The 24675-nt window shown below is 37.3% G+C and overlaps 1 long non-coding RNA gene across 1 annotated transcript; it reads left to right on the top strand.

The window, feature by feature from the left end:
- The first annotated feature begins 8703 nt into the window (after nucleotides 1-8703).
- Nucleotides 8704-16881, top strand: LOC130849378 (uncharacterized). Its single transcript, XR_009052728.1, has 3 exons — nucleotides 8704-8831; nucleotides 13064-13207; nucleotides 16616-16881. It is a non-coding gene; the product is annotated as an uncharacterized LOC130849378 (long non-coding RNA).
- Nucleotides 16882-24675: the final 7794 nt, after the last annotated feature.

Below are 24675 nucleotides of genomic sequence, written 5' to 3'. Positions count from 1 at the left end.
TGTAAGATGCTAATAATAGAGGAAACCATGCAGATTCTATGGAAATCCTCTGTACTATCTTTATAATTTTTCTGTAAGTATAAACTGTTTTAAAATAAAAAGGTTATTTTTTTAAATGATATATCTCTAATCACTATCCCTTGATAATTAAAACAAAATCATTTTCTTTTATTACCTTCTTTTTCTCTTATAATCTAGTGTTTTAGATTATGATTATTATTTGACATTTTACAGTATCTAAATTGCCTCTTTCAAGAATGTATTTTCATATTTGCAATTTAAAACCCATATTAAAGTAGCTGTTTGGGAAACTATTGGTTTATTGCTCACAGCTATTTAGCTAATACTATGTCTTGAGGAAGGTGGTTCATTTGTCAGTTGGGGTACCTCTGGGGGTGGTGTTTATTTTCTGAGACCTTTATGTATTTTCCAATTATTTTTATTCTCCAACAACAACCATAACACACTTTTCTACTTAGGTTTTCTTTTACCATTTTAATGAGAATCTGTAGTGGGATAAAATACGATATGGACGTATTTATCCCATCATCTTTATTCAGGAATTCTGACCGAACCACTGAAGAACTAGTAAGAGACAGGCAGACACATTGGGAGGTAAAGACACGTCAAGTGCAGGAAGCAGTCTGACTGAAATGCTGTAGGGTGCTGAGGAGAAGAAAATCAATAAGTCCTCAATGAAGGATATTAATCACAGAAAGCATGGTGTTGTAATCCAGGCTTTTCAATATTTACCCCGGCAGTGACTTAGAAGGTAAATTGGAGGAAAGTGAGACAAGAGGAAAGGATTCCAAGTAGAAAATCTTTGCAGTGTCTCATATAAAAACTTATGACAAGTTGAGGCAGGAGTTAAAAAGTTAAGCTAAGGCAATAGCAGGGGGTCTCAGGAGAAAAAGACGAGTTATACTGTGTTTCCCAAATACCATCATTTGCATATCCTCCTCAGATTTTCCCTGTCTTCTTATAGTAATGCATTAGTATTTAATATTTTCCTTTAAATTGACTATCATTGAAATACATTTAGGTTAAAAACATACCTATACGATAAGTGTAAAATGAGAATACTTTAGCATAAATAGAATTTAAGCATAAAATTGACAAAGTCAACTCTCTCAAAGCCCAACACATTAACGTTTCGGAAACATCTCTATTTGTTAAAATGGGAATTTCTGGAGTACTATAGAACCACTAAAGACATATTAAGTCCAAAACAAAAACTTTCTCCTTGACATAGTTGAAGGATTTGAATTTCAAAAATGAAGTGAGTACTATTTTTATTATGTAATTAAATGGTTTCTATTGCTATGGTTGTATAGCACGTAGAATTATCTTATGTATACCAAGAGTGGCGTTACTTATTGAGACAAAAGGACAGGAAGGGGACAGCTTTCTAGTGCAAACAGACAATGGATTCCGTGTTGCACATTTTATATTTGAATTTCCTATGGGACATTCAAGGGGAGATGCTCAGTAAATAATTAGATATACTAGTTTGGAGTTAGACAAATTGCTCAGGTTGCAGACTTTTTTTTTTTTTTGAGTGAATCCTTAGAAAATGATAGTTGAAACTTTGTGAAAATTTAGATTAAGAAGGAGAAAAAACTCAGGGGAGAAAAAATTTGACAGATATCCATATTAAGTGTGAAGGAAAGGAGACAGATTAGAGCAATGAAAACACCAAGAAGAGACTCAAGAGATGATGGAGCTCCATGAACAGGGAGAGAGAATTTCAGTGAGCCTATAACAAACAATGTCATAGGGTTAGGGAGAAGGGGGTCGCCTGGAAGGAGTTAACACTGCTGACTACCTCCTGGTAGCCTTTTTTGTTGGTGGTGTTGGTAGAAGTGGTGTTTTGTTTTTTTTAAACTTTTTTCTATTGAAGTATAGTTGATTTACAGTGTTATGCTGATTTCTGCTGTACAACAGCATGACTCTGTTATACACATATATACACTCTTTTTTCTTTTCTTTTCCATTATGGTTTATCCCAGGAGACTGGATATATTTCCCTGTGCTGTACAGTAGGACCTTGTTGTTTATCCATTCTAAATGTAATAGTTTGCATCTACGAACCACAAACTCCTAGTCCATCGTTCTCCCTCCCTAGCTCCCCCTCGGCAACCACAAGCCTGTTCTCTATGTCTGTGAGTCTGTTTCTGCTTTGTAGATATACTCATTTATGTCATATTTTAGTTTCCACATATAAATGATATCATATGGTATTTGTCTTTCTCTTTCTGACTTATTTCACTTAGTATGATAATTTCTAGTTGCACACATGTTGCTGCAAATGGTATTATTTCATTCTTTTTTGGAAGCTTTTCATATAATATCTAATTTATTATTCCAGAGATCCTGCTCAGATGAAGTTGAGCGGGACCATTGCCCCTTAAAAGAAGGAAAAACTGAACCTGGGGTCTAAAAAAACTGCCAGTGATCACAGTGCTAAAAAGCTAAAAATAAACTGAAATTCTAGACTGTAAACCCGAGGTGCACACTTTCCTCTCTTCTCTGTGCCCAGTGAATATGCAAATAAGAGACATATTTAGAAAACAGTTCTAGTGCTGATGGAAAAGCTGAGATTTTTCAGAAAATTGAGAAAGTTATTGGAGGTGAGAACATGGAAATTATGAAGGTAGATCTTAAAAAAAAAAAAAAAGGTAGATAAAAAGACCAAAAAATAAAAACAAAAAAATAGAAAATCTTTCAAAAGACAAAAAAATTTAAAAAGAAAAGAAATTTAAAAACAAAACAAAAAAAATTAAAACAACAAAAAAATGTGAGATAAAATCAAAACCCAAGAAGGAAGTTGTGAAAAAAAAGGAAACAAAATTAAAACAAGACCCTTTGATGTGGTTTAATACACTAGGAGAAAGAACTGGTACAAGCTGAAGATACAGGAGAAAAAGAGGGGGAAAAGATGGAGGTTATCCCTGAGGTGGCAGGAGGAATAGAGATAAAGACAGGGAGAATTCATTTGCCTTCAGGAAGGAATGATTTTCACTGAAAATGGAGGGGGCAGTGGAAGAAGCTATGTGTCCCGAATGTTGTTTTTACTCTTTATCAACAGAAAGTGAGAAGTCTGTGAGCTGAGCAAATCCCACCCTAACAGCAATGAGTGCTGTCGTTTTTCCCTGTGATGTAGGAGATGAGAGCGAGGTAGGTGAGCAGGCGACTCACTAAATAGTAATAAACATATTCTATCTGAGGGGAAAAGGATGTAGCATGGATACTCCTGCTTCTAGTTCTGGAGGCCCATTGAAATTTGGAGAACATGAATGTGCATATGGTAATAGAGCCCAGAGCTGCTTGGTGGATTTGAAAATAAGACTAGATGGAAGGACTATTTAGCAAACAAATGGAGTAAGCGATATAGCCAAGAATCCTAAGGAGGAGAAAGATAACTAGGAGGAAGGGAAAGAGTGGAATAGGGGTTCTGGATTAAAGAACAGTTGTAATCCACTAATTTGTGAACTGATGTCCTGTGGATCACTAGGTCTCATGACTCTTTAGTTGCTCATGTAAGTTTGGTTAAAGCTGTCACAAAATCTTGGTTATTCAGAATAAATGTTAGTGTACTAAATTCCTTCAGTAAAGAAATGTTTCTTTTATTAACCCTATTCTCCTAAATGTATTTGACCACATACCATTTTATCATCCTCTGTGCACTGTTAGCATACTAAAACACTACCATGCCATGCAATAGCATAAGCTGTAACTGATGATGGAAAGGAAGTAGAGAAATGAGAAAACTGATATGAGCAGATAATGGTCAAAGAATTGAGCATTTGAACTTACATTTGTAGACCTGGTGGATGTATACAAAGTGCAGGCTAGTCAGAGCATGCAAATGATTAGGCAGTGCAAGCAGATTGCAGTTGAAGGTCACTTGAGTTGAAGGTCATTGGGTGGTCCACCCTCACAACTAACCTGGCATCCAGGAGTCATTATGGGTTGACTTGGTGTGTCCCCCAAATTCGTATTGAAGTCCTAATCCCCCAATACCTCAGAATGTGAATGTATCTGGAGCTCCGGTCTTTACAGAGGTGAAAATAGAGCTATTAGGATGGGCCTTCATCCAATACAACTGACATCCTTATGGAAAAAGGGAAATTTGGACACAGGGGAAAGATGATGTGAAAAGACATAGGGAAATGCCAGCCATCCACAAGCTAAGGAGAGTGGCATGGAATAGCTCCCTTTCCATGGCCCTCAGAAGCAACCAACTCTGCCAATATCCTGATTTTAGAATTCTGACCTCCAGACCTATGAGACAAGAAGTTTCTGTTGTTTAAGAGACTCAATTTGTGATGCTTTGTAATGGCAGCCCTAGAAAATACGGATACATTTAAAAGGATGAATGGAAAGTGGTTGGGTTTCTTGTTTTTCCTTTTTTTTTTTCCTTTTTTTTTTTCCTTTTTTTTTTAGCATGGCATAGGCTTTTCCAAGAACATAGTTATAAGGTCTAAGAAAGAGAAGAGAGCTAGTGGGAGGTGGTTTTCTCTCCCCTAGAAAGCTGACACCATACCTTAAAGAATCCAAGAGGTGGGACTGGATGGGGTGATCACTGTTGCTTCTTCATCCTTAGGAGTAAGGAATTTACCTCACTGTGCTCTTTTACTTTAATCAATACGCTCTCAGATGTCACAATGTGGTGGAGGGCTAAAGACAACCTGAATTCTCGAATACAATCTGCATTCATATTTTAATTTCTTTTGATGAAAACTAACCCTTGACAAATCAGCCGGCATTTTGCTTTTCAGAGGGGAAGCGCCTCTTCATTGTGGGAGCCATTCTGTTCACACCCTTTTTCCTTGCTGCGTTTACTTGCTCACTATGTAAGGCACTTACTACACAGATATTCCTGTTGAAGGGAATAAGTTTTTCATTGCACATGACACCTGGAATGGTAATACAGGAGCCTATGATACTCTGATGTGCACAGAACTTGAAATTTTAGCGCATCAGTCCACTGGGGGTTGGAATTTTTCTATATACACTAAAATATTTCTGTTCCAGGAAGACAGCAGGAGGAAGAACTGCTGTTTGAACCAGAGTCAGGTGTAGTACGATTTTTTCAATACATATAAAAGTGAATACTGTGCAGACCGAGGTGGCTCCTTTTCCATCTGTCAGCACATTCTTTACAGCCACGCATAAACCTTATTATCACACTCAGTGTGTTACTGCAAAAATTATCCCGGTCCTCAGAACAGTCTCTCTACAGCTTTGAGTGGAATTCAAAGTTCAGTGCAGTTAATGTAAAAACAAGCAACCTAGTAAATGAAAGAGAAAGCAATAGACATTTACCTTCCACAGAAAATTTGCTAGAGCGCCTTCATTTTGTCATGTGTACAAGGATGAATATTTTGAATTGGATAAAATACTAGCTGATGACACACACTTGGCCCTGATACAATTTTTCCACTGGATTCACATATATTAACCTTTGATGAAAAGACAAGAAGAAAAGGCATAAGAAGAAGACGGCATAAATTCAGATTTTTTTTTTTTTACATTAACCTTTGAGTTCTGACCTGTTGTAGTTGTGTGTTTGGGGGTATATTTGGATAGAGACATTACTGCCATCCTGTTCATATTTATGGGCCTGACCTTTGTATTATAGTAGCCTGCTTTGAAGCACAGTTATTTTTAATTGCTTTATGTGTCCGTAGAGACTGTTCTTTGCCTCTGTCAGTTGCATACAGTACCCTGGCACACATGTTTGCTCACTGAATCTTTCCATGACTGGATATTTACAACCACATCTGAATACAAGAGGAGGAAATGTTATATTTTGGGGATAGTGCGTGTGTTGTGTCTGCGTGAAAATGTGTTTTATTGTTAACGTTGCCATATACTTAATTAGGTGACAGGAAGAATTAAAAGTGACAGATTGTTTTGGCTGCACTGGGGCCATCTGAGATATAGTCTCCTATAATGCAGCTCAATAAACCCAGCCTGTGTGAAGCCCTCAGTGTATGATTCATGGCTGCAGCAGGGCTGCTCACAGAGCTTTAATGAGAGAGAGTCAGGGGCTGGGCAGCGGGAGGCTGAAATTGCCATCAGAAGACAATGGAAAGTGCTGTGTCCCACACACATGCCTGAAATCTGCAGAAGTGATTTGACCACCAGTGTCCTAATGACATTATTCTATAGGTGCCTGATTATGAGCTGGACAGAATGACTGCCAGAAACGCACAACTCAGGATAACTCATTTGGAAAAGAGAGCTGCAACTTCCTTTTTGCCTGAAGATAGTGTGTATTTCGTGTTCTTTCAGTTAACGGTCAATTAGGTGCAGCCACAAGAGGGGACACGGAAGAGAGGGAAGAAAACAAGTTTAGTCTAGTCCTAGTGAGGAGGAAAGTTAGAAACTTACCCTCAGCTAAAAATAACTCCATGCTTGTTTTGCTTTTGTGAAATATGCTTGCTGCGCTGAGAAAAACAGAAAAACAGGATGACCTAACAATCGAATGTAACTTTAAGATGGTTTGCTAAAAAATGGAAAAATGAAATGTTCTGCACCTGCTCTTGTAAGTTTCTGTTTGGAAACTTCCATGCTCTGTAAACATGTGCGCTATAAAAGTAAAACTCACCCTGAGCTCGGTGCCCAGAGCTTTGGAGCGTTAGCTCGTCTGGTGCCGCCGGCTTAATAAACCTGAGCTCTCCAACCCTCCTAGTGTGGTGCTTGGTTTCTCGAGGGACCGATTTCTGCAACACTAGATCGTAAAGAGGGGATGCCCACATGCCATGCAGAGTCAGAAGGGAAGTGCCAGGTTTTGGTCAAGCAGCAGAAGGCAGGAGCTTTCTTGGTGTTTCCATGCGAAAGTCAGAACAGGGTAGAGAGAACAGTTAGGATTGGCTAGTTTGAATACTTTTGGTGGGCTTTGGGTAATAATGGTGGTCTCTAGCTGCCTGGTACATAACCCTGGGATGATTCATTCAGAGGAACATTGTTTCCTGGGGTGTATGGGCCAGATAGAGGAGAGTTGGCTCTGGACTGGTTAGTTTACATATCAAAGGTATGTTCCCAGCTGAGTGCTTTGCTTTCCATAAGCACTGGCTGGCCTCAGGAGGGACAGTCTCTCCCCGGCCAGAAAGGGTTTCTAATACGGCAAAGCATTGTGATACACAAAACATAACATATATACACAATGCAGCATGGCTGTGCAGTTTTTTCCACAAAGGGGTTTCTGGATTGCAATAAACATATCTCAAGATATCCGCTGATGGTGAAATCACCTGTGGCTGTGCTGCTGAAGATGTGGTCCCTGAAACAAGGGGCTCTCCATCCCCTGAGAGCTTACTAGGCATGCAAATGCTCTGCTCCATCCCAGATCTCTAGAATTGGAATTCCTAGGGTCTTGACGAGGAAGGGAAGAAAAATCTGTATTTTAGCTTGCCAGACCGCCATTCTGCACATTAAAGCTCTAGCCTTTCATAGCCCATGTAAGTGACTACAAGAAATGAGAAAAGAAAAATAATTCTACGCATCAGAGATTCGATTGTATCTAAGGTAAAACTTCCATTAACGAGAACCAATTAAGTGGAATCCTAAAGATAATTTTTGTTCTTACTGTACTGCGTTATTAGCTTGGACCCTCAGGAAATCGCATCCTACCTAAGATTCAGCCACCCGATTCATAAAACAAGAAAGATAGTGGTACCTACCTCTTGGAATTTATGAGACTTAAAGGTAACGATGTATTTAAATATATTTTGTAAACAGTAAAGTGTAGGCAAAATATTAGTTGTACTTAATATTAGATAATCCTTATTGGGCATGCCATTTGAAGACAGATCACAATGAAACAAGTTTACAAAGCCCTCACAATTAAATTAGTGCTGTTCTAAAGTATCTTAATGATTCAGGTTCTCACTGCCTTATATACATAATATTATACAACACATCTTAGTGTTGCAGACCCCCAGGAACCGTAGTGTGAGTCCTGGAATACGTATTTTGACTCATCAAACATATAGGCATAAAATAAAGGATCGGGAAGTATCTAAACCAGAGACATTTCAGATGTCAAAAGCTTACCTCTTCTTACAGCAAGTTCCCAGAGCTTGACAATGTAAGTTGTTCCTTGTTTGGTTTGATTTCTCACTGCCAGGGAAACAAGGGCTTGGAGTAGTTAAAGTGACTTTGTACTGCTGGATGCACATAGCTTGTACATCCCAGGGCTGACACTGCCTCCCTCTCTTTCTTTTCCCCCATGTGTGTTGGGGAGTGGAGAGAGAATTTCTCTTTCTCTTTTCCTTAAGGAGCCTGCCCAGGCATTGCTACTGAGTGGTTTCTTTGTAGACTAGACACTGAAAAAAACTAAAGCAGGCAAAAGGATAGGAGAGAAACAGGGCAACAGAAAGACACAGTAACAAGCTACTTTCCTGAAAGGAGAGCCATTGTGGCCCACAACAGTCTGAGTATTTCAATGCACAGGGCAGAATAGAGTGCCCCAAACTGTCCTCTATTCATATCCTGAAATGTGAAACGGGTTGTCCTAGTTTTAGTCATTTGGTTTTATCCTTTGGCTCAAAGGGAGCTAATGAAACAAAAAGGGAGGTCTACACAAGCACTGCTCTCTGAGCACACTGTGGGGGAAGTGGCATTTCCATCCTTAGCCCTGCTATTCTTAGATTGTTTCTGAGCCCGAGTAAGCATTTCTCCTGGTGAGACAGACTCTCTAGGATGACAAGTTCATCTTCTCCAAGTTCTCAGCCTTTCTCATCGAGTCCAGATGAATTCCACATAGTCCACTGGCCAACTTCATGGTACATTACTATAATGGAAGCCAAGAGTTATCAAAGGTATGAAATCACTTCTTGTAGAAACTCATAGCATAAGCTTTCTACCCTTGTTCTCTTTCTCTTGATTATCTGATAGCTTGGACATAGCATTCTGGGAGGCAACTTTATGGTAGAATAGATGTTGTAAAGTCCTGTGAACTAGAGAAATACACTTAACCTTTCTGAGTTTCCATGTCTGAATATGTGATTGGAAGAATAAAGCCTAATTAATGGGGGGAGGGGTTGTAAAGTTTAAGTTAGATGAAATGTTAAACTGTTTCTTCATTCATTTGGCCAACAAACATTTAAGTTTTTACCATGTTCCAGTACTATACAAGGCCTGGGTATATTAAAATGAAACCCTTTCAAAACGTATGATTTAAAACTGAAACAAAGATTCTAGAATTGAGGTTCTCTATGAACCTAGTTTGAAATAGTAATTATCTCTTTAGTTTCATTTACCTTTAGTAAAATTTAGCATTTTTAAAAAATTAGGAATTTAGACAATAAACCACAGTAGTACTTTGTCACAAGTAGAAATTACAAATATCATATTAGAATGGCAGAAGAATCCTGAAGTATTGTTTTAACTCACCACCACTTCCAAAGTATAATAGTTAGTGGACTTGTTGCTAGGCTTTCTTAATTAATACTTCAATATTTTTATTAAATATATATAAAACATATAAAATACTGCAATATATTTTGTTAATATTTTGGTATCTTTATATCATTATAAGTTGTTTTGTTTTTAATCACATTTATTTTGTTTTATGTGTTTAAAAACGTTCTGATGATAGGTCTATGGGCTTCATCGGATTGTCAAAGGGGTCCATGGTATGAAAGGGCTAAGAATCCTGGCTCTAGAAAAAGTGATATTTAAGTCAATCAGCAATTCCAATACATTATAATTAATGTTACTGCAGCAGTATAGTTAATGTTGTGGTAGGAATGATGTCACAGTCTGGGTCAGTGTGTGTGTGTGTGTACGTACTTGTGTGTGTGTTTCTGTATAAAGGGGATTTTGGGGAGAGCAGTTTGGGGAGGTCAGGCTTGGAAGATCTCAGTGGTAAATAATGTTTTAGCTCAGCCTTGAAGAGGGGTGAGAATTAGCCCGGCCAAATAGAAGGTCAGGCGAGGGTAAGGTATGAGGGAGGGAAGAGGGACCCTGCACCGCAAGTGTAAAAGAGGGACGTGTGGGAAGGCTGTGTGCACCTGGCAACGTGTACATGTGCGAGCACGGGAGGTAAGGCCAGGGAGGTCGGCAAGGGCCAGACCAGGAAAGGATCTGGATGCTTCGTGAAGGAGTCTGATCATTACCCTGGGCGAGGTGTGGAACCACGGCAGTATTTTTAGCAGAAGGACGCTGTCAGCAGATCTGTGTTTTAGAAAGATCACCCTGACTGTATGGTGGAGGATGGAACACTGGGGTGTAGCCATCCTGTGGGTGGTGGGAGGCAGTCGGGGGAGGAACAAGAGCTGTTACAAGCCTTCGGAAACCATCAAGGCAAGAAACAAAGAGGACCTGAAGCACGGCAGTGGCAGAGTGCAAAATTACTTTATAGAGTGTAAAATGTCAGAGGTGTGGAAAGAAGGAAGGAGGGAAAGAAAAAAGAAAGGGGAAAAAAAGGAAGAAGAGAGAGAGGGAAACAGAAGGAAAACAGTAAGGGAGAGAAGGGAGACAGAGGAATTGAGTCTTCAGCTAAGTAGACATTTGAAGTCAAAGTGTTTCATTAAACTACAATCACAACTGCTAGTCTGCCCTGAGGTGTGATAGGATTCCCAGTATGCCATGTCCCAGCCAATCAGCCAGATGGCCGCTGATTGGTTCTACGGAAAACTAATCAGAACCCTTCTTCAGTGGTTCAATTGCTGTACAAATGGCCACAGCCCAGGTGAGCTCACTGAACAGAACATGCTCCCAAATACACACCCAAAAGGAAACAGGAAAGGTGGTGCAGTTTCTTTTCTGACAGCCAGCAGTAGCTGGGTTTATTTACAAGTTCCCAGAGACTGACAGCACACACATACACACACTTCTGGAATTTTGTATTTAAGGAACATAATATAGGCTGTATTTCATAGTAGATTCAGTTGAGGGAGTTTCAGGAGCACATCTAAGGTATATTCTGACCCAGAAGAAGTAAATTAATACATGCCCATTCTAACATGGAAAATTCAAATGGAAAAAAAAAATTTTAAAGCAATCATGCAAAGTAATATCTGAAGATGGCTTCAAGAGAACCAAACTGTTCTCATGAGCTCAATTACGTCAGTTCTTCAGTTCTTTTTCTTTCCTTTTCTTTCCTCTTTTTTACTAATTACTGATATCAAGCAGGAATCACCTCTTAGACACCACTGAAGCTATTTTTAAGTTTTGAGGTTTTGAAACGTGTTCTTTTATGTGACCCTATTCCAAACAAATGACATTCTCCTTTCATCTTGATGAATTACTCAGTAATTGAATAATTGTCCAGAAGAGAGCAAGTCTGATTTTGGAAAATACTCAAAGTCAAAGATGCTAAGGAGGGAGTCCCCGTTCAAAACACGTGGTTATGCAAATGAATGAAGTTACGTGTAATTCCAGAAGAGATCTTAAACAACTCTCCCCATTCCACAGCAAACGTTCTATTCAAAGTCCACAATTCAGCAAACCCAAGTCCACTTATCTGTAGATTAGCTTTTACATAATGGAGGGGTAGGAGAAAGGCAGATAATCCCAAATAAAGCAGGAAAAGCAAAGGACACACTTAGTGTAAAAGTTCATGAGAGCAGTGTCATCACAAAAGCATAAGATTAAATTAAAAATAAAAAGATGTCAACATAGCATTTTTAGGATAAAACTTACATGAAGAATGCTATTTGCTTATTACGTAGACTAACATTTAAATTTCTGTTTTAAACAATGTTGACGGTACTTCTGAAGATAAAGCCTGGTGCATTCTTGTTCCCAAGGTTTAGGATGTAAAAAATGTATGCAAGCTCTATCCATGAAACCTGTGCCCTTTTGAGGAACTGGGTTTGTGTGAACATCTGCCAGACCAACAGAAAGAAAAGCTCTTATTTCACACAGTTTTTATAGAGCCAGAAGCATTTTCAACACATTCCGAAAGCCCCTAATGGTACTTCACCCAATTCAGCCTCCTGAAGCTTGGTACATAATTAATGAGGTAGTGGAAGTTCTCTAGAATTAGTTTTCATCTCAATAAAGGTGCCCAGTGTTTATCTGTACTTATTGTACTCATTGTTGCCTTGAATATACCGAGCTTCCTGTTGGTACAGGGAACTATCGATTTGCTGACTAATCTTTTTATCTGATCATTATAGATTGTAACTCTCAGTCTATAACCTTTACACACACTCTATTGTGGTTAAATAAAACACAATACAAAATAATTAACATGTTCCTATATTGATATTTCACTTCCAGGCAAGAGCAGAAGTGAGATTTCGATTTGACAACTGGACTTTCGTATTTTTAGAGAAAAATATAAGTAGAAGATGAATATACAGTCTTTACTTCCTTAATATAAATTACTCAGGAAGAAATAGTATGGAGCCTTGGGGAAATCAACAGCTTCTTCAATTGGATTGCTTCTGTCACTGTATGGACACAGTCTTGTTTGATGTCCTCCCACCATTTGTCTTGTATGGAGTCTTTTATCTAAATCCAAAGTAATGCAGTCATCAGGGCTGCAATTCAATAATGGCTCCACAGGAGCTGTCATCCACAGTTTGCTATTCATCTTGTAAAAGGCTTTGAGTTTTCAAAGTACCAACTAAGGTTGGCATTTCAATGCCGCGGACAGATCGCTTAAAGTTCCTTTGTGTTCACAAGAAAGGGAGTGAAATGGAGAATGGGGGGAGATTAAATGGCCAACCTCCTACTCTACCTGACTACCTAAGGGTAACCCCGAGCTTCCCAAGGGAGCGAAGACATTAGGTGATCTGACCCTCACAGTAATGGGACCTTATGATGAATGGGGGACTCACTGAGTGGTGTTCTGTTCACACTGAGCTCCACTGCTGTAATTAAGAGGCCACAGATTTATGGAAATTGACCTGGAAAAGGCAAAGTTGAAAAAAAAAAGGCAATGACGAGGAAGAGAAGTTCTTGAAACATTTTCAGAATCGAAGCATCTTAAAATTAAGAACATTGTTAATGTATTTAGAGATGGATAAACTAAAGCTGAAAATGTGAATTAATAGATCCAGGTTCTCATGTATGACTGTTGTTCGTTGAATGTGAACAGGCTGGACTAGGATTACCATCACTGGACCTGAGCTCTTTGGCTGGAAGTATGGATATTGCCCTGTTCTTTTCTGACTCGGTTTCCTAGTTCTTCCATGACCATGATATATGTACATCAGGAATGACCAGACTGAGAAAGCATAGGGTAAGAGTTCCTGGAACCATGAACTGAGTAAGCCAAAAACAACTTCACCACACTGCCAACATTCAAATATCTGCTTGATGGCCCCTGAGTGTAAGGGAGAATGGAGACACTGAAGCCACCCAACTCCTGCACTGATTACCTGTGATTCTGGCTCTCAGCTCGCTCTTTTGGAATGAATAGGTTAGATGAATAGGTTAGATGAGATGAGCTACAACATAATAAAGAGAATTCAGAGTAGTAGTGAAAACCTAGATTCTAAGTCCAGTTATGTCATTGTGATTAACAGTGCAATCTTAGGCAAGTCATTGGTTTCTAGGCTTCAATTTCCCTAACTAGTGAGAGATTTCAAATGAAAGGTTTCAAAAGTACTTTTCTTCCCAAACACATTATGATGATGTGAATGCAATAGATGATAACTATAGTTTCCACACAAGTCATAGGTTCACCCACTCACTCACTCACGAAACATCACCAACAATATATATGTACTGAGTTCCTTCACTTTGTCAAGTGCTGTGCTAGTGGCTAAGCATGGGATGGGTTTGAAAAGCATATTTTGTTCCTGCCTTCATGGAACTTTCAGTCTAGTGAAGAAGACAGGCATTTTATTAATCACGGCCACACTTGTATGTTTACAACTGTGATACATGATAAAACTGTAAAAAAAAAATACAGGGTGCTGTGAAATTGATCTGGTTGAATAGATCAGGGAAAACCTTCCTGAGGATGTGATAAATAAGCTGAAATCTAAAAGCTAATGAGGTGATCTTTTTTGCCATGACTAGTCTAACTCTCATCCTGAAAAGAATCAAGAATCACTGGAAGATTTTAAGCGAGATATAGCATAATCAGATCTGCATTTGCCGCAGATTTTAGAAAGACCATTCTGTTGAAAGTACAGAGAAAGAGTTGAAGGAGAGCAACACTAAAGGCAACATTAATGTTCCTCATAAAACAAAACACATGGAACTAATTTTCATCAGGAATATTAGGAGACACAATAGTGCTTGAACTTTGTGATGCCAAGAATTGAGGCAAGACACAGGTAGAGAGCTGTGTGTGATTGTCCTTGCAAGTCTAGCTTGGAGAGTTGGACCCTAAATTTAAAAGTATCATTTTCTTCCAATTTATGACCATGTTATAGACTTTTCTGTCAATTCAAAAATGTTAGTTTAAAAAGACATATGTTGACTTTAAAGAAAACAAGACTTCTTCATCCTTCTTCTCCTCATGTGACATTTAATGATGAATTGCCTTGAGAGCAGGTGTTAATATCTGTGGCACTCGTAAATAACTCTGGTGAATTCCAAAGCTGAATCATTACTTTATAATGGTCGGGCTGAAATAATCATCCCACAGAATTTTGCCGGTTCTGTAGTATGGTCCATAATCTTTTAAATGTTATTTTGTGAACAGGCTTCTCAGAAAGGTCACGGGTAAATGGGAAATCTTGATTGAGCATTTTAAAAGCTGTTCATGGTAACTGACATACTACTAAAAAAGAGGAATTTCCAAACAGTTCCAAAATATTTCTTCAGAGTAACTTCTGAATGTTCTGTCACATCCCAGTTAAAGCAGGGAATATAACTTATTTCTGCTTGAAACATCCTTTCCAATTTTTTTATTACTCACAATTCTTTTCACCAACATATTCATCTTTCCAAATTGACATTCCCAGTGTACCAAAATAAGCTTCATATGATTCCATCTTCACCCTTTATATCAACTCATGCCTACATGCTTCATCCATCTCACAATCTCTTATTCCAAGCCTATCATTCCTTCAAGGCCAAGTTCAAATTTTTCCTCCTCAAGGAAGATGCTCCATTGTCTCTCAGTTTCTACAGGTTTTATTAAATATAGTATTCTTGATCTTTATAACTTTATACTAAATTATTTTATATAGTTATAAATATATTATATATATATTTATTTGATATATATTTTGATATATATTATATATGTATATTTAATATGTATTTAATATCACCTGAAAAAATAGATGAGATATTTGCTGATTGGATAAAACAATACCAAATGAAGAGTGCTTCAAATCCTTCAAAAATATTACATAGAAGACCTTCAATATAAAATGTAAAGTTATAATCATGATATTACCAAGGAAATTGATTGACTTGGATTAAGTTTTCCAAACTGGATGTACTGGCCAAATGTACTGGATGGTGATCAGGAAAATAAAAATAGAATAAGAATGATAAAATCTGGCCCCAAATCTCTACTGCTACTTGGGGCATTCATGTAATGAATATAGCCTTTGCTAAAATTAATATTTTGAACCATCATTGGAGGACTTTATGGTATTAACTAGATATTAATAAAACTTAAGAGGCAGATACTCTTAGCCTTCCCATAACCCATCAAATTATAGCTGATGTGACTTTCCTTGAAAACCCCAAGATAAAAAAGTATATGGAAACTCAAATTTACTGAGGGTCTGGAAAATTATTGCAGCACTTACAGAAAGCATGAAGAATACATCAGCAAAGCTGTGTGCGTCTTACCTTGGCTTATAAGATCCTGCATGATTTAGTCCTTGCCTCCATTTCCAATCTCATCTTGCACAAGTCAGCTTAGGCTCTAGTCTCCATGCATTTCTTTCTGGTCTTTGAGCATGCAGAACCCATTCACATTCTGGCTGTTCACTCAGCTTGGCATGTGCTTTGTGTTGATCATTGCATGGCTTACTCCTTCTTGTTCTTCATAGTTTAACTGAAATGTTATTTTTCATATTAGTCTACTGCCCAATTGTTCTGGAGTAGGCTTCCATCCGTCAAACTCTATCATCAAGATTTGTTTTCTTTGTAATATAGCATATCATAGTATAATAGATCATATATGTGACATATGCATGTTCATATCCGGGCCAATAGAATCACTCACACATTCTTCCCCCAAGGTGTGAAGGCTCACTCCGTCTTGAACATCTCTGCTTTGGTCCATCCACCAGGATATCAGTGGTTAATCAATCTCAAGTCTTGCACATTTCTCTTATGAAAGTCAGATTATCATACATCCTCTTCAAAATGCAGGAGTTTCCCATAAGGCTCCTAGGCATCCATTAAGATGCTCTCTCTTGACTGGAGGTGAAGGGTGAAGTAACCCCACCTCTCACCCTGGGGGGTTGCATGGGCCTCATACCACAGTGTTTCTCAAAGACATCTTGCTCCCCATCTCCATTATTCCCCTGATGCCTTTGTATACCTCAAGTAATGGGTGGGAGAGTTTGCTGGTTGTTCCCTAGATGCTACTGTAAGTTCTATCTGATGCTCAGTCTCACATCTCATGATATTACCTGATATGTACAAGTTCCCATCTTAATCCAAATCTCTGTTTTAATAATTCAGCACCTTTAAAAATTCTTTATAACTATTATATTGTCTTCCTTAGAAAAAGAACTTCTTCCTTGGATCCCACTTTTGTATTTTGAAACACCAAGCAAAGGAGAAAAGCTAGAGAAAAACAACACAGCCTAGAGGATACATGGAGTGGAAAAGAAAGAAAAACAAGCAAACAACTACAACAAAAACAAACCCTGAGTTACCAGCTCTAAAGAAAATATGTGATCACTGTTAATTTAAGGGGAAAATATATGTCAACTCAGTGAATTAGATTCATTAATTTTCAAACATTTTGATCAGATTTTAAACTCTTAAAAATTAATGAGAACCTGCAAAAGTTTTTGTTTATGTGGATTATATCTATCAATATTTAGTGTTTTAGAAATTTAAAAAGATGTTTTAAAATACTAAAATATATGTGTGTATATGCCTTTAATCACATTTCATGCAGCTTCTGGAAAACTCTGCTATTCACTCATGGAAAAAGAAGAGTGAAAAGGGTAAATACTACCTTAGTACTATTATGAAAAATACCGTTGATCTCTTGGTGCTCTTGAAAGCATCAGGGATTCACAGGTATCCCAAGACTCTATTTTTGAGAACTGTGAAACTAAGTTCTCAGTTATTAATATGACTTTATTTTGTGAGGGACTTTCAAAAATACAAATGTGAATTATAACTACTCACAGGCAAACTTTCAACTCAGGCAATTTCTCTTGAGTAGAAACTTTTCCAGCTCTCAGACTCAAACTGATGGGAAAAACCAGCTTGTCTCGTTTTAAATAATTTCATTTTACATATATCTAAATCAATTCATATTTTCCATTACACTTTATTAACTATATTCATCAGAAGAAAAAAAATGAACATAATTTTGTCTATTTACACTGGCATATAATCTGTACTTATTGATAGATTTCAAAAATATAACATTGATTTTTCTTTTTTTCTTTTTTGAATAAGATCTGAAAATTATTCATACCTGCAACATAAAATAAACTTTAAATGTAGACTCTCTCCAACAGCACTGGGAAATGTCTCCTCAAAAATAATAACGTAATAGCAGTTACTAAGAGCACCAAAATTGTATGACTTCCCTTCACAAAGAAGAGCCTGGCCTACTTTATGAAACACCCCAGAGGATATTCCAAGTATCAATATCACTGACTCAGACAATTTATTAAGATATTCTTCAAAACGTATTCTCTAAGAATCATTCTTTCCTATTTTAGTTAAATGATCACCTCCATACTTTTTATTAAGAATACTTGCCCTGAGGGAGGTATTTAACAAAAGTTCCTGCATATCCAGAGTGGCGGAGATGGTGGTTAAAACTGAGATTCAGTGGCTGCCCCATGGGCTTGCTATGATAAGGTTTGGGATGAACAACTCCTGCCTGGTGCCAGATGAAATTCACAGGGATTTGCATCTCAGAGAACCAGTGTCAGCCAGAGCAGAAGCCCAGCCGTCAGGGGGAGAGAGTGAGCTCCTCACCCAGCTCTGCTGGTGACAGAAAACAAATTTCACCAGAGCAGGTCCAACCCAGAGGCAACCAAAATGAACGCAACCCTCCATTTTTGCCAGAATAATAGGTAAACTCTGCTACAGAATTTAGGGAAAAAGAAGAAAGACAGGAGAATCCTGAATGAGAGATTTCATTAAGTGGAAGTTCCTAAACTGATCATGAATTGACAAAATTCAGTTTTAGGTCAGTGAGAGAAATGGAGCCTTGAGAACTAAGTTTATTTCAGCCATAGAGAAATAATGAAAAGTAAGTCTTTGCACTTTGCATTTACAGAGTGTTGTGAAGGGGAATTTTATATTTGATGCATTAGAATATAAAATACTTGTTCAGGACCATCCCACTGATGATGGAATACTATTTAATATGGGAGAACTTGAATGCAAGGCAATATGTCCGTGCTTTCATTTGCATCATAACACTTACAATTTTTAAATGCACTATATTATTTTTTATTTATATATTTTTAATTGTCACTTCCTCCTCTATGCCCACCCCAAGGGAAAATCAGGGAGTTTCATCTGCTTTGTTTATTATTCTATTCCAGTGTTTGGTATATATTAAATGCTTAATAAATATTTGTTAAGTGAATGAATGATTTGACGAATGCATTAGTTAGAATCTCCTGAAAAGTTCTTTAAATTGTAATATCCACCCCCAGCTGCAGAATACCTCTTGAGCATTAAATCTCTCCAAAAAATGACTCCTCCTCCTCCTTTGTTTTAATTTCTATCTTAATAAAATTGTGATTTTTGCATTTATGTAAATCAGAGAAAATGGTGCATTAGGCTACTACAATTTTAAAAGTTGATTTCCTGCATCTAGACAGTTTATTTTTAATTTTTCCAACAGCTTTTTTTCTTTTCCTTTTCTCTGAAATATTATGATATCTTCACTTGGAAGCCTCATCTGTATCTCAAAATCATGTCTTACATACAATTTTCTCTTTCCATCCAACCCCCAAATAGTTAACATTGCATAGAAAATCTAACACTTCATAGCAGTTATCACAGTTTGCAATTATATTTATATCTGTGTTTATTTTTAAAATTTTATTTTATTGTGATAAGAACACAGCATGAGACCTACCCTCTTAACCTTGTAAGCGTACAATACAGTGGTGTTGATTATAGTACAGTTTTGTACAGCAGGTCTCTAGAGTTTATTCATATTGCTTGACTGAAATGCTATGTTCATTGATTGTTAGCTCCACATTTCTCCCTCCCTGACCCCCAACCCCTGGCAGCCACCATTCCACTCTTTGTTGCTGTGAATTTAATTATTTTAGATATTTCATATAAGTGGAATCATGCAGTATTTCTATTCCTGTGATTGACTTATTTCACTTAGGAGGATGCCTTCAGATTCATCCATGTTGTTGCATATTGCAGGATTTCCTTCTTTTTTAAGGCTGAATGGTTTTGTTCCATTGTATGTATACAAAAATAATTTTTCTTTATCCATTCATCTGTCGATGGACATTTAGGTTGTTTCCACATCTTGGTTATTGGGAATATTCTTGCAGTGAACAAAGAAGTGCTCTTATCTCTTTGAGATCCCAATTTCAATACTTTTGGATAAATATCCCGAAGCAGGATTGCTAGATCATATGGAAGTCCTATTGTTAATTATTTGAGAAACTTCTGTAATGTTTTCCATAATGGCTGCACCATCTTGCATTCCTATCAGCAGTGTGAAAGGACTCCAATTTCTCCACATATTTGCCGACACTTGTCTTTTGATCTGTGTTTGTCATTTATATCTGTTTTCTACAGCAGAAGGTAAGCTTGATGAGGGGCATTCATTGACCTCCGTGTTCTTATTACCTAGGATAGTATATCATGAGCCACTACAGTGTTTTGGTGGCTGAGTGCATGTAGCACCTTACCTTTCATTGAGCATGAGTTTTAAAATGTTTTTATGTACTCTGTATCTTCCTAATATCTTCCTAACATCTTTATAAGGCAGACGTTGCTAGTTTCCCCACATTACAGAAGAGGAAACTGAGGCTTAGGGACGATAAGTGACTTGTCTAAGGCCACACGGCCTGCAAGTAGCAAAGCCGTGTTTGAAACCTAGTAGGCCTGTTTCTTCTATATTTTTATTTTTTGTCTTTCCTACACCCTATATATTTTCCTTGGCATGATTCCTCTCTACATATCCAGTAGAGGTATAGAAAGAAGTAATATTCCCAGTTATAAATACTAATTATTAATCAGTACTAACTCAGTTCAATCTCTTGCTTATCTGATTAGAAGTCTTAGAGGATCTTAATCTTCAAATGCAGGCTTGAATCTGGAATTAAGTCTACGATATTTCAAGGCTCTCATAGTAGCTGTATCATAGCCCCAACCCTAAACCCAGTCTTTATTGACCCTCATTCACTGTCTATTGACTGGTTTAACAAAAAATTTAACAAGCATGGCTATTTTTTTTTCTTTTGTACCATATCAGAGGCAGAAAATTAGGAGAGTAGGACACTGCATGAGACAGATGCAAAAAGAGAAAGCAGATGCCTCATAGTGAGACAGAGAAATCAAAGGAAAACAGACTAATACAGGGTAGAGGATATCCTGTCTCTTAGAGATACAATATCCTTTTCTCTTAGAAATGGTGGCCTGAAATCATGGAGAAAGATTTAAATTACATCTCAATGCAACTCTTCATAGGAAGATAAGTAGGTGAATAGTTCATTTTTATAATGATTTACATTAAAACTAGTTTATACAATCTATCATTTACAAACTCCGACTGCTTAGAAAATTGATATTTAACTTTAAAAATGATAGGCCAGTGGGGGCATGATTGCTACCTGTTCTCACTCTTGTTCAAGCGCCTTCAAGGTGACACATCTGCCAATCTGCAGATGGACATTGTCATCTTCCCTAATTTTTATGCTATCAAATGCTTTTTATGAATCACTAAGTCTGGTGTCTTTATTGCTTCTTATTTCAAGCCATCATCAAAACCCGTGTATTAATTATCACCGTCTTCCCACTTTCCTGTCATAGTCTAGGTCCTCGTCACAGTACACCTGTATTACTAATATTGGCCACTTTGGGCTACTTAGCATCCATCCCCCTGCTCTTGGTACAGTACTCTACTTTTGGCTCAGATATTAATACTTCCGCCTCACAGCCCACATGGGTCAGAGAATTTGTCTTTTTTCCTGCCATAGAGGTGGGCCTTGTAAAATCTCAGCCATTTGGCCACAGTAAAATTATTTCAGTGATACATACATGACCTAAGATCCAATCAAAATGAAGTCCAAGACTTTGGTTCTATGCTTGAGAGAAGAGATGCACTTTGCTTTTCTGCATATATACAAATGATGTAGTAGCCCTTGGAGGTGCAGGCAACCATCTTGGGACCATAAAGAAATATCATTGCTGAACCTGGATTTAAGACAGAATAAATCGAGAAAATAAATGGAAAGAGAGGAATCAAGGACTATTTTGTGTCTGACTTCTCATATACCATTAGGCTCCTTAGCAACAAAGGAATATGTGAATATGTGAATAATATTTGTCTTTAATACAGTATTAAATTTTTTGAAGTGCATTTATGTACATAATTTAATTTGAACAGAATTTTTTAATTACAAAAAGTAATTACATATTTTAATTTACTCTATACATATATGTTATAATGGAAAGAGCAAAGATTTCTGTGTCAAAATTAACTGAGATTTTCATCAGGCTTTGTTGCATGTTCATTGTGTGGTCTCGGGTAAATCACACGCAGGCTTCAGTAGTTCTAGCATGTGGGCTCAATAGTTGTGGCTCACAGGCTCTAGAGCACAGGCTCAATAGTTGTGGCCCATGGGCTTAGTTGCTCCGCCGCAGCCTGTGGGATCTTCCTGGAGCAGGGATTGAACCCGTGTCCCCTGCATTGGCAGACAGATTCTTAACCACTGTGCTACCAGCAAAGTCCAATAAAAGCAAATTTAAACCATATTTTAAAAGATTTTTGCACACTGCTAATTTTTTGAATCAAGAATGTATTTTTTAATTTTTATTTTTTCTTTTTTTTTCACTTTGCAAAAGTAAAACATATACATAATAGAAATACATATACATTGTAGTATTACCTACAGAAATCCATTGTATGTGTATAAATACATGAACATTGACAAAAATTTAGACAATACCAAGGAACTAGAAGAAAATTCATCCTATCATTGAGGTAATAAACATTGACAATATTTTGACATATACCCTCAAATTTTGTTCTTTTTCTTTTATTTTTTGTTGTTAGAGCTCTTAACATGAAATCAGCTCTCAGCAAAATTTAAGAGTACAATGCAGTGTTGTTAATCACATGTGCTATGTGGTACAGCAGATCTCTGGAACCCTATTACTTGCTTAACTGAAACTTTATACTTGTTGATTAGTAACTCGCCTCGGAATGTATTTTTAAACTGACATTTTACATACTAATTCTAAAAATGTGGTTTCACAAAGTATTTTTAATAGTTTGTAGCCATATTATGTATTCCCATCATACAATTAAAATCCTAAGACTGCCTTCTCTCTGTTGGTACAAAAATCCATTATCTTTAAAGAATTTCCTTCTCATGATTCTTTTGAAAAGCATTTAATATCTGATATTTTTTCTTCTACAAATCAGAGCCAGACTTCATTATTTCTTAACTATTGCCATAATTTATTTTTGTAGACATTACCAATATCTGGTTCTTCTTTCATTCTAATTTTAAGCCATTATGCAGTTGGAGGAATTCTTGAGACTAGATCTGGCCAGTGGCTATGGTCAGATACAACATGTGACTTTCTGGGCAGAAGTATAAAAGAGCTGGTCTATACCTTTCCAACTGTCTCTTCCTCTACCACATTGACTGAGTAGGTCATGTGTTCTATGCAGGTATAGGATGATGGGATCTTCCTCAGAATGGACCGCTGCCTTAGTAAGTGGAGGAGAGTTGTTCCACAGTTGAGGCCCTAAAAGCCAATTAAGCCCTAATTTATGAAGGCAACTTGACTTCTCTCTTACGCATCTAGCATGATGATCACATGTACCATCCCAGGCAGAACTGAAAAAAACAGTTCAATTGTGAAAGGCTGCCCTTAAAAATGTGATAGACTTGCAGTAGACTTTGCCTGAGCGAGTAATAAACTTAGCTGAGCTTAGCCTCTGAGACTTTGATTTTTTTTTTGGCTGCTACAAAATAATGATGTCTATCTTCATACTGTTGTTTTAGGAAAATCCTACCTTGAATAACCATTTCAAATTGTCTCAATGTGAGAAATCCCCAACCAAGGGTTTTTATATACATGTAATTTAATTCTTCATATTACATGTTGAAATGGCCAAAATGCATCAATTTTCTCTATTCTCAGGGTCCCACAGATTACATCTCCAGCTCACTATATTCTTACAGCACTTATTTGTATTATTCTATTTATTTATATTGCAATTTTCCTCTTGAAGTGTACTTGAGTAATATTTAGATAACTCATTATTCCAGCCTGAAAGAGAATATCCGTGATAGTCATAAATATGGTCTGTGACTCTGAGTTTCCATTCAACATAACTTCTAAATATATAAGTATTCTATCTCCTTTTTTCTTTAGGCAGAGTCCCAAGTACCTCATGTGATTTCTTTGGCAGCCTTTCAAATTCTGATAAAGCTACTAGTGCCGACCTCATCTCTACCAACTATCCTGAATCTGCTGCTTTTCTGCCTTGTGACTTGACCTTGACATTGCTGCTAGAACTTGACATTGCTATCACTTCCCACATTGTTGTCACTCCCTTTGTCAGTACCAATGGTTCTTTTTGAAATAAAAGGGTCCCTCTGTCTGCATCCCTACCCAGTATTACCAATGAATACTAAGAGAAAATTTAACTCAGTGTTTTAGGCTAATTCATAGGGTAGGGGTGTCTTTAATGTTCTTTCATTAGCAATGAACTATTGATCCTAAGACTCGGAAATGTGGCATAATTATGATTTTCATTGGATGGTGGCACTTAGATTGCCAGAAATACATAGTGCTCAGTCTAGATAATGTCAAAGAACATGGCAGAACTGAGCTTGCTCTCATGGATGTAGCTATGAGAATGAGATGTGAGAGGCAGATGACAGATGTGGGAGAATCAAAGTGGGAAAAGAGGAAAACAAGACATACTATTTTAAATATAATGAGTTTGAGGTAACTGTTATGAAATTGGGAATACTAGTCAGTGGTTTAGAAAAATAGGAAAACACACAGATTTGGCAGTCAGCAATATAAATGAAGTTGTGGGAGTATATTGTGAGGATTTTTTTACATATCTGATTAGTGACAAGGAACTGCCGCTCCTGAAAACATGGTTAGCTAAATACCCCAAAGTTTTTCTGCTATGAAACACCTAGAAGTATTGAATTGTAATATAATAAACATTTAAAAAAATACATAGCTTAGCTTGCAAGTAAAAAGAGGTTTCTCTAGGGGGACAAGATCATAAAAGAAGATGAAAATAAGAAAATAAGTGGGGTGATGAAGCTATACCTACTCTGAATGCATGTATGAATCTTCTGTCACCCAGAGACTTATGTTTCAATTATGTTGGGCTCACTCAAGCTAAGG

The sequence above is a fragment of the Hippopotamus amphibius genome, chromosome 3, assembly GCF_030028045.1.
Source record: "Hippopotamus amphibius kiboko isolate mHipAmp2 chromosome 3, mHipAmp2.hap2, whole genome shotgun sequence".
NCBI classification, from domain to species: domain Eukaryota; kingdom Metazoa; phylum Chordata; class Mammalia; order Artiodactyla; family Hippopotamidae; genus Hippopotamus; species Hippopotamus amphibius.
This window is presented reverse-complemented; position numbering and strand designations above follow the sequence as displayed.